This window comes from Trachinotus anak, unplaced genomic scaffold, assembly GCF_046630095.1.
Source record: "Trachinotus anak isolate AG129_WGS33_773 ecotype Australia unplaced genomic scaffold, CSIRO_AGI_Tana_v1 ptg000019l, whole genome shotgun sequence".
NCBI lineage: Eukaryota > Metazoa > Chordata > Actinopteri > Carangiformes > Carangidae > Trachinotus > Trachinotus anak.
Window position 1 is genome coordinate 14923624 of NW_027273870.1, and position 13835 is coordinate 14937458.

The 13835-nt window shown below is 41.3% G+C and overlaps 1 long non-coding RNA gene across 2 annotated transcripts; it reads left to right on the top strand.

Moving 5' to 3' along the window:
- The first annotated feature begins 3538 nt into the window (after nt 1–3538).
- On the top strand, nt 3539–12002 carry LOC139637107 (uncharacterized). 2 transcript variants are annotated; one of them, XR_011694528.1, is made up of 3 exons: nt 3539–4055; nt 5489–5684; nt 8969–12002. It is a non-coding gene; the product is annotated as an uncharacterized lncRNA (long non-coding RNA). The 2 variants fall into 2 exon arrangements; XR_011694527.1 differs by lacking the exon at nt 3539–4055 and adding an exon at nt 4072–4175.
- Nucleotides 12003–13835: the final 1833 nt, after the last annotated feature.

Below are 13835 nucleotides of genomic sequence, written 5' to 3' on the forward strand. Positions count from 1 at the left end.
ACAAACTGCTGGTGTGTGCTAGCTCTGGGCAGATGCAGTGCTTTGAGTGTGGAGATGTTGGACACAAGCAACTGCTGTGTCCACGCAGACTGTTATGGCTGCGGCCGATGCGGGGACAGAACAGTGAGCAGTCCACTGCAGGTGATCAGGATGTGTCTGCTGGGCGTGCAGAGAGCAGAGTGTCCACTGAGTGTCACTGATGCAGACACCACGGATGCAGCAGAGCCGTCCACTAGAAACCAGGTGAGGGAGGACAGTGTTACAGGTGCGAGTTTTTTATTCCACAGTCAGACAGTGAGTGATGATGAGAACATGAAGAATGAATCAGACAGTGACAGTGAGTTTCTGGATGAGACCTCTGGTATGGCAGTCAAAGTAAAGGATTACTTTCAGGACACGGAGAAGTTCATCTGCTCTCTCTCATGATGTTACAGAAGCTGGTTGGTCATGAGTTACTCAGTGAGAAACTGAGCTTTTTGTCAACAGTACACAGCTTACTCCACAGCTAGGGTCAAAGTGACCATTCAGAAACTGAAGAAGAAATTAAGCTCTGTGAGAGTCACTTAGATGTCTGTGAGAACCAGGACAGGCTAGAGGACAAGAGGAGAGCTCAATGCTCTGTTACAGAAGAGAGCCAAGAGGGCACTTGTAAGATCCTGGTTCATTGGATTCATAGACATGGATGCTCCAATGCTCTTTTCAATCTAGAAAAGAAGGACGTGAGGAGGAAGCTCATGCTCTGTCTGTGTTTTCCGATGGTGACTGATCCAGCTGAAATGAGACAGCTTGCAGTGGATTTTTATTCCTCTCTGTTTGTGGTGGAGGAGTGTGACTGTGTTGAAGAGCTGTTCAAAGGACTTATAGACATTTGTAAACTGTTTCATGTAAATGTTAGTTTCCTGTCACTTGACAAGTAAAAGGCCTTTGATAAGATTGATCTCAATTATTTGTTTTCTGGGCTTTTGGTTTTGGTGAGGTTTTCACGGCGTTGGTGGGTTTGTTATACAATGGAGAAAACTGTATGGTGAAAGTGGGAGGTGGGCTGAGCAGACATATACTAATCCACAGGGGAATAAGGCAGGGTTGCCGCCTCTCTGGTCAGCTCTACAGTTTGGCCATATAACCATTACTCTGTGAAATCAGGAGTAAGCTAAAAGGCTTCTATCTTCCTAACAGTCTCAATAACATCATGAGGACAGTGCCTGCTCATGCAGATGATGTAAATTTATTCATCACTGACGGACTGCCTTAGTCTATATCAAAGAGTCTCATCTGCTCAGGTTAACTGGGCCAAATGTGAGGTTTTACACTGTGGCACTGGGAGCAGGGGCTGGATGCCCACGCTTCCATCCATGTTGCAATGGAAAGGGAATGGTATGAAAGTTTTAGGAGTTTAATTGGGTAATGAAGACTTGGAAAAACAAAACTGTGAGGGTTTAGTGGTGAAGGTGTGTGCAAGGTTGTCTAAATGGCAATGGCTGCTGCTTCAGCTGTCATATAGGGGACGAGTTTTGGTTGTAAACACCTTGGTTGCTTCGACACTGTGGCACAAGCTGAAAGTCTTATCCCCACCAAGGAGCCTGGTTGTCCTTGGTTGCCTCCAAAAACAACTCAGGGGACAGCATGGGCAGGGGCACTTTATCTTCCTATAGAAGAAGGAGGACCAGGACTGGTGGATATCCAAGCTAATATAATGTTCCTCAGGCTGCAAACTGCCGAGTGGTTCCTCTACCAGTGTGGTCTGAGGTGGCAGGAGACTTCTGAGCAGCTTCTTTGGAGAGCAGGATGATCCTCAAGCATCACTGGGCAGGTTTTTGGCCAAATTAAGTCCCTGAGAGGCAGCTGGCGGTCCTTCTATAAGCTGCTCCATTGAAAAGTGAACAGCTGACCTCCAGTGGAAGATCATAACTGGAGCAATAGCTATGAACAGACACATAGCACACCTGGATCCCAGCCATTGGAGGGCTGTCTGTCCTGTTCACAGGAGGAATCACTGGGTGTCAGATGTTACATGGTTTGCTGAGGGCTCTGGAGTCATGGTTTACAGGTCTGGGACATGTTTGTAATCTTCTAAACTTCCTGTTTGCAGTGGCGAAGCTGTCTATGTGGATATCCAGGAGGAATTAGGTGAAGTGTGTAGGGTGTACAGACTGTGTGGAGGTGATGAAGGGCGCTTGTTGGTGCTTGTCTGAAGGCTGAACATGTTTGTTATCAGACAGTCAATAACCTGGATGTATTCAGAGCTGTCTCTTTTGGAGAGACGGGAGAACTGCTACTTCATCTGTGATCTGTGAAATGTTTCAGCTCATTGTGTGACTGAGTCTGTCTCTGGTTTTCTTTCTTTACAGTTATTTGTGCACAACTGAGATAATTTGTTCTCTGTGAGGAGAAACTGATTAATAAAGTGGTTTTGAAGTCAAGTCTCTCTCTCTGTCTGTCTTACTCTAAGTTTCTGTCTCTCTCAGTTCAGTTCAAATAGTTTTATTGTCATGAACAAAAACAGGCTGTTGCCAAAGCAGTTTCCAGAATATTATTACAATACTCATTAAATATGCCGCATACTAATATAGATTTAGATTTTTACAGACAATTGACATAGACAATAGACAATAAATAAGACAATGAAATATAACATTATTTGGGTGGCCCAATGGCCGAGTGGTTAGGATGCATACCACATGAGCAGATACTCTCAGCAGGCGAGTGCTGGTTCGACTCCTGATTGGCCCAACTCTTTCCTGTGTGTCATTCCCCCTCTCTCTGCCCCTTTCCTGTCACTCTCTACTATCCTCCCCAAAAAAACCCATTAAAAAAAAAACATATATACAAACACAGACATATATATATATATATATATATATATATATATATTACATATATATATGTATAATATTATTCAATATTCAGTACAATAGAATACAATCCTTCATCCAGGTCCTTCACCCAGAGAAGAGTTACTCCTCTGTGGTAAACATCTGGAAGTTTGGAACTTTTTTGGCTATTTCTCTTTAGTGGAGGTCTCTCACTATAGAGGGAACTTCCCACAGTGGAGGAGGAAGTACACCTGTCTCTACCTCCCCTGTTGAGCAGTGACAACACACACTCGCTCCTCTCTGGGCAGCCATGTCTGTCTGTATCCTCCTATTTCTGTTGTTGGTTGGTGGTCAGCCTGAGCCTGTATTTGATCAGGATCAGTCTCTGCTTTGTATCTCTGACAGTGGAAATACCTGGCCAATTTATATGGTTTATTTAGGGTCAGATAACAATTTAGTCTAATTTGGGTTTTGGTTAAATTTTTAATTATATATGTAGATATTTTGACTGACTGATCATTTGTTTTATTCTGTTGTTTTGTTTCGAAGCAGTGCTGATGGACGCTTGTCTGGTGAACTTCACCATCTGCTGACTAAGGGGACTGTTTTCAGGGTTTGGGTCTCAAATTCTTTTTTCCCCCAGTCTGTTCAAAATATAACAGGTTACCATATGTGCTCTAATACTACCATCTAGTGGGCGTTTAGACAAACACCACATTGAGTTCCAGTTGCCATGGCGCCGCGGATGGCTGCCTCGGTGTGTTGGTGCGCACTTTTTTGCCTTATTTTCTTTATAAATCCAGTTTTCTGCCTTGGTTTCCGGAGCTCTTTCACCAGAGAAGAGCTCATTAACATCAGAGAAACAGCTCCAGAGGATTTTTTTCCACCTTTCGCGACTCACCTGTGGAATTATTGGACATTTTGGTCAGAGGTCACTGACCGTTGCTCTCGCAGTGAAACCCCGGAGGAGAGGAAAACGTGCCGGTGCGCTTGCGCGTCTCCGCCGGCGCGGACTCCGCACACCGCTCCCAGGTATCTTTCTCTCCAAGGTGCGTTCACTGCCCAACAAACTGGATGAACTTCAGCTACTGGTGCAGAGGAACAGAGACTTTTCCTCATCTGCCGTCCTGTGCTTCACGGAGACGTGGCTGTGTGGATCGATTCCGGACTCTGCGCTGGACCTGGCCGGCTTCCAGCTCTTCAGAGCGGATCGCGACACAGAGCTGTCCGGCAAAACGAAAGGTGGAGGAATCTGCTTTTATGCAAACAGTGGCTGGTGCAGAGACGTGACAGTGATCCTGCAGCACTGTTCTCCTGACCTGGAGACTTTCATCATAAACTGCAGGCCCTTCTACTCCCCCCGTGAGTTCACCTCAATCATCCTGGTCGGTGTTTACATCCCACCACAGGCCACAGCAGATACTGTGTGTGGAGCGGACCAACCCGGACTCCGTAGTTATTGTACTTGGTGACTTTAACAAAGGTAACCTCAGCCACGAACTGCCCAAATACAGACAGTTTGTTAATTGCCCGACCAGAGAGGGGAACACTCTGGACCACTGTTACACCACAATCAGTGGTGCTCATCACGCCGTCCCCCGGGCTGCACTGGGCCACTGTGACCATGTCATGGTCCACCTGAGAACCTCCGAGAACCTCCAATTGCACCAATCACCAAAACAAATTCCTTGTATGTGGAAACATACTTGGCAATAAAACGGATTCTGATTCTGATTCTGATTCTGATTCTAAATGAACATGTCAATTATAATATTGAACTTATATTCAATTCAATTTTATTTGTATAGCGCCAAATTGTAATATAAATTATCTTTACGGGCACTTTACAGGGTAAGGTCGAGACCTTACTTTGTTACAGAGAAAAACCCAACAGTTCCCACAAAGAGCAAGCGCTTGGCGACAGGGGGGAGGAAAAACTCCCTTTTAACAGGAAGAAACCTCCAACAGAACCAGGCTCAGGGTGGGCGGCCGTCTGCCTCGACCGGTTGGGTTTAGGAGGAGATAAAAAAGGGGGGGTTGGGGGAGTAGAGAGGAGAAAAGAGAGAGAGAGAGAGACCAGGAACAGCTGTGTAGGTAATGGTGTTATCAATAATAATGATGACAGGTAACAGTGGTTAATAGTAATGATGAGTAGTGGTGGATCTGGATCCTGCTGCTCCAGAGGTAGAGATACCTGCAGAATGAGGACAGAGAGAGGGAGAGAGAGGAGAAGCACAATCATACCCGAGCCAGCCCTAACTATAAGCTTTACTAAACAGGACAGTTTTAAGTCTGATCTTAAAGGTAAAGAGGGTGTCTGCCTCCCGAACCCACACTGGGAGCTTGTAAACCTCAATTCATAGGTAGATTGACTGGGGAATATTCTTCTCTTGAAATGATTAAGGTCTATGTAGGGTCTCCCTGTGGGTTCGAATATATATATATAGTACTGTGCAAAAGTCTTAGGCCACCATTAGATTTGTTGTTTTAGTTGTAACTCCGGAGCAACCCCTGATGTTTGTTTGGAAACAACATCATGGTCAGCATCTCATTTTAGCCAACACATAGGGCATCATGGATACTCCAGGTGAACCTGCCTCTCACAGAATAACTTTGACTCAATAGGTTTTTGTTTGTTTCTTACACTGTCTTTGCATCTTTGTATTCTCCTGTAGATTTCAGGGGATTTCCTGATATTATGTCTGGAGTTTTCTGGGACATCATCTGGGAACTGGAACCCAGTGTTCCTGGCCAGTGATTCTCATTAGCCAGAAAGGAGAAGTCAGCTGACCCTTTTAAGGCCACTGCGTGATAAGACACTAAGAAGGCGCAGACAGACCGTTCTTCAGTTCTTCAGACCATCAGAGCAAAGTGAGAAATATCCACAAATCTATAACTGTCATTTGTTCCCATGATGCTCCTCTCACGCTGTGCGCGCACAGGCAGATGTATTAGTGGGTTACTTTGGTCATGCCAATGCCAAGCATTGTATACAATTGATGTATAAATCAAGTCAAATGGTAAAAAAAAAAAAAGCTAAAGAAATGAACAATATAATGCTAGACTGCACCATAAGGAATTTACCATTATAAGGAAATTGTAACAAAAATATGGAGACAAATTATGAATATACCATCACTACATATGAACTGATTTAAATCAAAACTGACTAACTCTAAAACCCTTATAACACTCAAAGTGGGCTGGTAAATCAAACCACAGAGTAAAACACATGCAAGAAAGCTACACCACCACCCAGTCCCCATCTCTGTCACAGGAAGACACCCCACAAGAAATATCAAACAGGAAATGGCCCATTCAGTTAACTAGTTAGAAGAAAACTAAATCTCATAGAGCAGGAAATACAGTGGTTGGCTCCTCTGGCAGGGTTTTGCTCAAAAGCTGAAACACAATGTCAATGCACAAAAGGAAACCTTACAAAAAAAATAAAAAACAACTATATTTCACACAAAGTAAATATCATACCTTGTTAAACTGGAGCACAGTCTCCAATAAGAGACATGCAGATGACTGGAAACTATTTTAAAAAGAACCTCGTTAATATTTTATTAACAGGACTAAAACTACTTGTTTGTGCACATCTTGTTTCTTGGCTGATGAGCCTAAGCTTTTGTCCTTCACCAAACATGAAGAATCCAGCAAACCACACATTTTTAACAATTATTTAACAAATGTAAGAAAGTAGAGTCGTGGTCTTGGCTGCTTCGTTCAGTGGCAAGTGAGCCGACCTTGAGCGGTTTGATTTTGAATCCTTGAACCGCATGACAATTCAAGATGATGATCTCAAACCACTTTACCTCGGTGTGCAAATGCTTTCACTGAATATTGTCCTCTGGAACAAATGAGAAAACCCTCAATGATCATCTTAAATAAATAAATGACAAATAAACGAGTACATGTATGAACAAATCTCTATCAATTCATTTTGAAACTAAATTGACTCTACTGAATCACTATGGTCACTGAATCAGTAGCTGACAGCAGTGACTGAATCCTGCATTTGCAACATTTGGTGTTGTGCACCAAAAGTAAAACTTCATTCACCTCCACAGCGCAGTGGTGGAGGTAAATATTTCTATGATAAAATTTTCCCATGATATTTCAATAATAATCAAGCTCCAACCCTAATGCTAACCCAAACTATGCTGTCAATCTTTGAACCTGGCTACTAAATATATTTGACCTGCGCTATTCAATATTCATCACATTAACAATTGTGAAATGATTGTGTGTGTGATGTGACTGGGGTTGTTTGTAGAGATGAATGCACAGAGAATTACCACACATTTTTAACAATTATTTAACAAATGTTTTATTTAACATTATGAGCTAAAACAACAACAGCTTCCCTGTTAGAATCAAGCTTTCAACTGTGTTGAACAAAGGAGCTGAGCTGACCAAACAAAGGCTGGCCTCAGCTGCTGTCAGGTGTACAGACAGAAAGGAAAAGACCTTTTTATAGACTCTGCTCCCTTGCCTGAGTCCTTATGCTCGACCCTTGTTTCCTTCCCTTCCACAGTGGCAGGAGTGCACCATTTGTCTATTTTAAATGGATGGTTATTGTTGTTATTGTTGTTCATGTCATTCATGTCACAACACTTCATGAGAATGAAAAATCTCCAGCAAAAACAAACAACAAAAGTGTGCATTAACATGCTGGGAGTCAATCCAGTAAGTTATTTAAATGTTAAGACAGAAACATCCAAATACACATCCAGAAATGTCTCACTGGACATTCCTAAAATATATGCAAGTGATTGGTACTGACAACAACACAGTCTCTAACACTCTTCTGCTTTGGGGAAATAAAACTGTAATCAGACACTTCTGAAATTTCTGAAAATTCTCTCCTTGTGTTGGTGCAGAGGTGCAAGTGCTCAGAGGCAGCAGTAGCAAGTAAAGGAGAACATTTCACTGATCTATCATCCCTGTGCAAGATCAGTGGTAAGTTTGAGAAGATAGTGTCACAGATGTAGAGGGAGAGATGATGCTGGCAACTGGAGCAGACAGTTAGCTTCTTGCCTCAAAAGTCACTGAAAAGTCAGACATCCTGTGCATGTCCACTCTCTTTCTTACAGATTTTCCATAACACTCTTCACTCAGTGATGCTGCCAGAGCTTGTCTGAAACACATCCCAGTCGATCACACTCACTCTTGTAGCATCTGAAAGGGCAGTTCAACACCAACAACATTTTTAACTTAATGCAAGTTAAATCTAATTTCATTGACCAAGCATATAAAAGCAGCAGCTCGTCTTGATAATGCCTTAAGACAAGGAAGGGGTACAACTTCTTCCATATACAGTTCTTTAAGCTGCCACATGGTCAGATATTGTTGATAATGTTGATGGAAGGCTGTTGTTACTATAGCTTATGTAATAAAAGATGGATGCAGATAAACAGGAATTACAAACAAATACTTTGAAATAAGAGAGCAAAGATGGAGTACTACACTGTATGGTGTACTATAAATATTAGTTGCACCTAGCTACTGTGATCAGTTGTAGTCCAAATGGCAACACCACTAGATTTACTCCAGACCTCTAAATAATCACCCACATATCAGATTTATTCACTGACTATTAGGAGCATTGTGTAGGAAACTTTATTAAAATAGTTGTACGGTGGATACTGTGGTGGATTTTTACCTGCTTGTTATAATGCCTCAGCTTCAGCTATGACATAAGCCCAAGTCAAACGGCATAGCAAAGTAATTAATCTCAGCAATAATTGTACAGTATAACTGACATGGATGACACCAGACTGAGAGAAGGAGACCAATACTAAGCTGAAAAAGGCCTGCTAGGATGAAAAACAGAGACCTCATATGAGCCATGCAGTGGGTAAAGATTCAATCATGGATCCAAATAAAGGCATCAAAAGCCCTCCTCAAAAACTCTGGTTCCTTTTTTTATTTTATGGATGGGATGAGTTTGTGACACCATTATCTCCACAATGCCTGACTGATTTTCCCACTGAGAAATGTGAATGGATCCAGATTATTAACAATCGGAGAATGGAGATACCATCTGCAGTGTCACACCTCAGCAGTCTAGTGAAGTCCTTTCTGTCTTCTTTAATGATGTCTCTAGTATTTGTGTTTTATCTTAATACTCACCTCTTGTCTCATTACAGGTCTCTTCACTTCCTGCCCTCCTGTGTGGTAACTTGTCCCCGCCCTAATGTGTTGTAGCTATGTCTCACTGTCTCCCCACCCCCATAGTATTTAGTCTCATTGTTCCTTTGCTTCTGTGCCAGTTCGTCTGGTTCTCCTATGACAGTGCTCCAGCCTTGTGTTCCTTTGTGTGTATTTCTACTGAGCCAGTGTATGACTGATTTCTGTCTTGGATACCTTTTGCTCGCTGATTTTGTACTGTTGCTGTTGCTAGAGTTTCTTTGAGTCCTCTATTTGAGTTCCATCTCTGTGTTTAGTTGTCACACAGGAAATATTATAGAAACTTTCTACTGTACACCACACCTGAAACAGCTGAGTGACAACTGGGCCAAATTGTAATTGACATTGCCTGACAAAGATATTTGCAAATAGAATGTCAGTTAAGTCCAAGGATACACCATTCTTTCACTTGAGGACCAAACCATGTGACAAGTGGTCTGAGAGTGAAGGAGCAGTAATACACTTTACAGGTGGGCACCAATAAGTCTCTGTCTAATCTTCCCTGCTGGACAGAAGAGGACCCTAATGCAGGAATGCCTCCCATTCCAAATAATTTTGAAATGGCTGCCTGAAGCTTGCTCCAGTAACCAGCAGGAGGAATGAGAGACCATGGCGCTATCAAAGTTTATTCTCTTCAACCTTTCTAGATCACTTAAAACCTTATTCAGTGTCTCCATGTAATTAACAATGTGATCTGGGGAGGAGCCTATTTCTGTTATGAGACCTTTAAATGTATTTGTTTAGACTAAAATGCTGAATGCAGGCATGGGAGTCAAACACAGTTTTAAAGAGTTTTATTAACAAACTGCAAAGTACTGGAGTAGATTATGGGCATGCGGGGGGAGGGCTGGTCAGGTGTGGCAATATCCAGGTGGGTCAGTAAGACTGGAGAGTTCTGAGGTAGCAGAGGGAGATTGAAAAGTGCCTGGTGGAGCAGGTGAGTTCTGATGAGGAAAAGGGGCGTATGAAGTTCCAGGCAGATGAACTGCCGAGAACAGGTTTTCAGATGATTGGGGCAGGCTGGATGTGGCCAAAGTAACTCCAAAAGTAGGCCAACCACACCCAGTCTGACACTCACACACACACATAATTGTACTTCTATCTTTGTGAGGACACTCATTGACATAATGCATTCCCTAGCCCCTGATCCTAACCTTAACCATCACAACTGAGTACCTAACCCTAACCCTAACCTTAACCTTAACCTTAACCTAAACCTAATTCTAACCATAGCTCTAAAACTCTAAAAAAAAAAGTCTTAACCCTCAAAATGTGATTTTAAGGTGTCTCAAAAAGTGAGGACTGGCCAAAATGTCCTCACTTTCCCAAAATGTCCTCACTCTGTTGGTAAAATACTTTTTTGGTCCTTACTATGTAGCAAGTACAAGTACACACACACACACACACACACACACACACACACACACACTCATACCAAACAAAGACAAACAACACAAGAGGAAAAGGAAATGTTACTTGGGACCATAACACTTCCAGTCCACAAGGTATTGGAGGCCCCTACCATGCTGACAGACATGGAAGACATGTTCTTCTTGGTTCTGGGAAAAGATCAGGATATCATCAAGGTAGACAAAGACAAACCGGTTCAGGAAACACAGGAAACAAAGAAAGGGGAGCAAAAATACTGCCTAACCATAACAATTTCAATATCTGAATTGTGGAAGACGAGGATATTAGAGAGTAGAGTTGTGGTCTTGGCTGCTTCGTTCAGTGGCAAGTGAGCCGACCTTGAGTGGTTTGATTTTGAATCCTTGAACCGCATGACAATTCAAGATGATGATCTCAAACCACTTTACCTCGGTGTGCAAATGCTTTCACTGAATATTGTCCTCTGGAACAAATGAGAAAACCCTCAATGATCATTGAGGCTTAAATAAATAAATGACAAATAAATGAGTACATGTATGAACAAATCTCTATCAATTCATTTTGAAACTAAATTGACTCTACTGAATCACTATGGTCACTGAATCAGTAGCTGACAGCAGTGACTGAATCCTGCATTTGCAACATTTGGTGTTGTGCACCAAAAGTAAAACTTCATTCACCTCCACAGCGCAGTGGTGGAGGTAAATATTTCTATGATAAAATTTTCCCATGATATTTCTTGATTAAAGTCTCAGCTATAATCAAGCTCCAACCCTAATGCTAACCCAAACTATGCTGTCAATCTTTGAACCTGGCTACTAAATATATTTGACCTGCCTTGATTGTGTGTGATGTGACTGGGGTTGTTTGTAGAGATGAATGCACAGAGAATTATCACCCAACTTGCTGTGTCCTTCAGCAACAGTGAGCCTTTTAGCTTTTTTTTTTTAGCTTACTGCTGTGGCCCAGAGCCCACGTCAACTTTTTGTTTTCAGTGGAAAAGCTCTGATAAACCATTGTTATTTGCCCAGCACCAAAAAGACAAAGGTAGAACAGAGCTGAAAAGCCAGTAGCCCAAGAGACATATTTCCTTGAGATAGAGTAATAGTCCAACTCTAATACCTGGCGTGTTTCTGCATGATTTCATGCATCTGCTTTGCTGCCCCATGATTGTCTGATTGGATAATTGCACAAATTAGCAGGTGTACAGGTGTACCTAGTAAAGTTCATTAAGTGCAAATGTCAGAGATATTCAAACAAGTATCAGTTATATTAACAGTTACAAAATCTTCCAACACATGAAATGTATGAAATAAATATCTCTTCTCAGATCCAGTCTTGGAGACTGACTTGCTAGTTAGGCCTTGAACTAGGATTGCACTAAGGATTGCTTTGAAGCATGATTCTTAATGGAAAAGGGTTCATCTGAAAAGAAGTTTGTGTGTGTTAGCTGTCATGTCCTCCTCTTCCACACACACCAACATCCTGTGGGTTCAGTTTAGGGCCAGTGTTGGTCACTCTGAGTGTACAGAGCGAGTGGCAGAAGTGAAGAGGTTAGAGCTGTTTTAGGCAGAACAGGGAGAAACAGACAATACACACTACATCGTTTTATTGCTTTTTATTCCTTCATTGATACAATTAAATTTTAGATGTTATTTTTTCATTTCTTTCTTTTTTTGGTGTACAGTCTTTGTAAGCCCATTTGCATTTTGTATTCATCTCACCAGCACAATCCTTTAAAGCCCTGCTGTTTATTATATTTTTTGTTTTTTGATACTTGCATAAATAAACTAAGCAGTAAAGAGCTGATAGGAAATTAGGAGATGGGGAGGAGAGAAAAAAGGAAGGGACATATAAAAAAAGGTCCCCAGCTGGTCTCAGATTGGGGACATCGAGACTAAATGGTCAGAGTCTTAAGTCTTGTTCCCACCATACATTTTTGAACTAGAAGAGACATAAAGTGTTCTCTCTCCCCATTTCTGAACACACCTAAATTTGGGCCAGGCCACTAATATACAATAGCCATTTATCTGATGGTGCAGAGTGTTCCTCTGAACACAATGTTTGTGTTGGTAATTTAAATAATTATTATGTATTATGGCATGAATAGCCTTGAAAAAAAAGAAGGCTGACGTACAAGCCACATATTTTCAGTTTCCATTCAGTGGAGCAAAGTCTAATCCAGACATCAAGTTGAACAAGTTTTAACAGGTACTTACATTACCTAACGTCAAACAATATGCCAGTTTGAGGTTAGTTAACTGAGTTATTGTTGAACAATCTTTTTTTTTTTGACCAATTATGATTCAGTGCTTATTAACAGTTATTAATGTAAGTATCAGTGGAATATTCCACCAGTACATGTGTGGTGTTCCTCATGTGGGTGTGCTATGAACTTCCCTCTTAACAGATTTCAGGTGTAACGAGTAACTCTCATTTTTCTGGTACAGATCATAACTTCAACCAGTTATAACAATACATTGAAAAAATTATTGGTAGATTAAGAAACACAGTAACATTGTTACAATGAACTCTGAAGGTTAAGAAACACAACCTGTCCAAACCACCTCTATTATTTCATATGTGTTTTTGCTGCGAGTGGAGCTCGCAGGAAGTAAAATCTGAACAAAGCTTTCAAGAGTGGTGCCAAAACATGACAGCATAATTCATGCTTGTTACAGTTGTTGTCTTTGCTTTATCTATGCAAAAAATGAGGACAATTAGAATAATTGTCACACTTTGGGTGTGTACTGTAATGCAAATTGCAGTGTTTGTGGGTGTTGACTGTCCGTGAATGCATTACATCCAAACCGAGTTGTGTATTTAAGGTCAGACCTATTTCTCACTGGGACAGAGAGACAATTACAGCATATGATTCTTTTCTGTGGACATCAAAAGCAACAACCTTCGCATTTACTTTTGGTGAGTGCTTGTGTTCTGTTTGTTAAAAGCATCTTGATATCTATTATTCATTTACAGGACAGGTCATTTTCTGAATAAGCTCATTAGATGTAACAATTCAGTAAACTTGAATTGAATTTTGGTACATGAGGCTGTGTTCATAATATTCTAGAATGAAAATTTTTAACAGTGTGCAATTGTATGGTATCTTACTTATTTATATTGATGAAAAACTTCTCAATGTTTGCAGGTTGAAAGGTCCAACAAAATCTGTAACAACCATGAAATGGGTATTGTATTTCATATAATTTATATGTTATGTTGATACTATATAATATACATGTTTGTTTCTATGTTCACTTATTAAGAGTCCTATTAGCTGTTGCATTGTAGCAGCTATAAGTCCTAATAGAATACCTGCAGAATAATAGATCAGCGAAGACATCTGACACTGTGCTTATGCTCCGTTTTCTCCAACAGTTAATACTTGCCCTGATTGCTGTCATACTTGTTGGTGAGTTCCTTTCCAGAAAAACA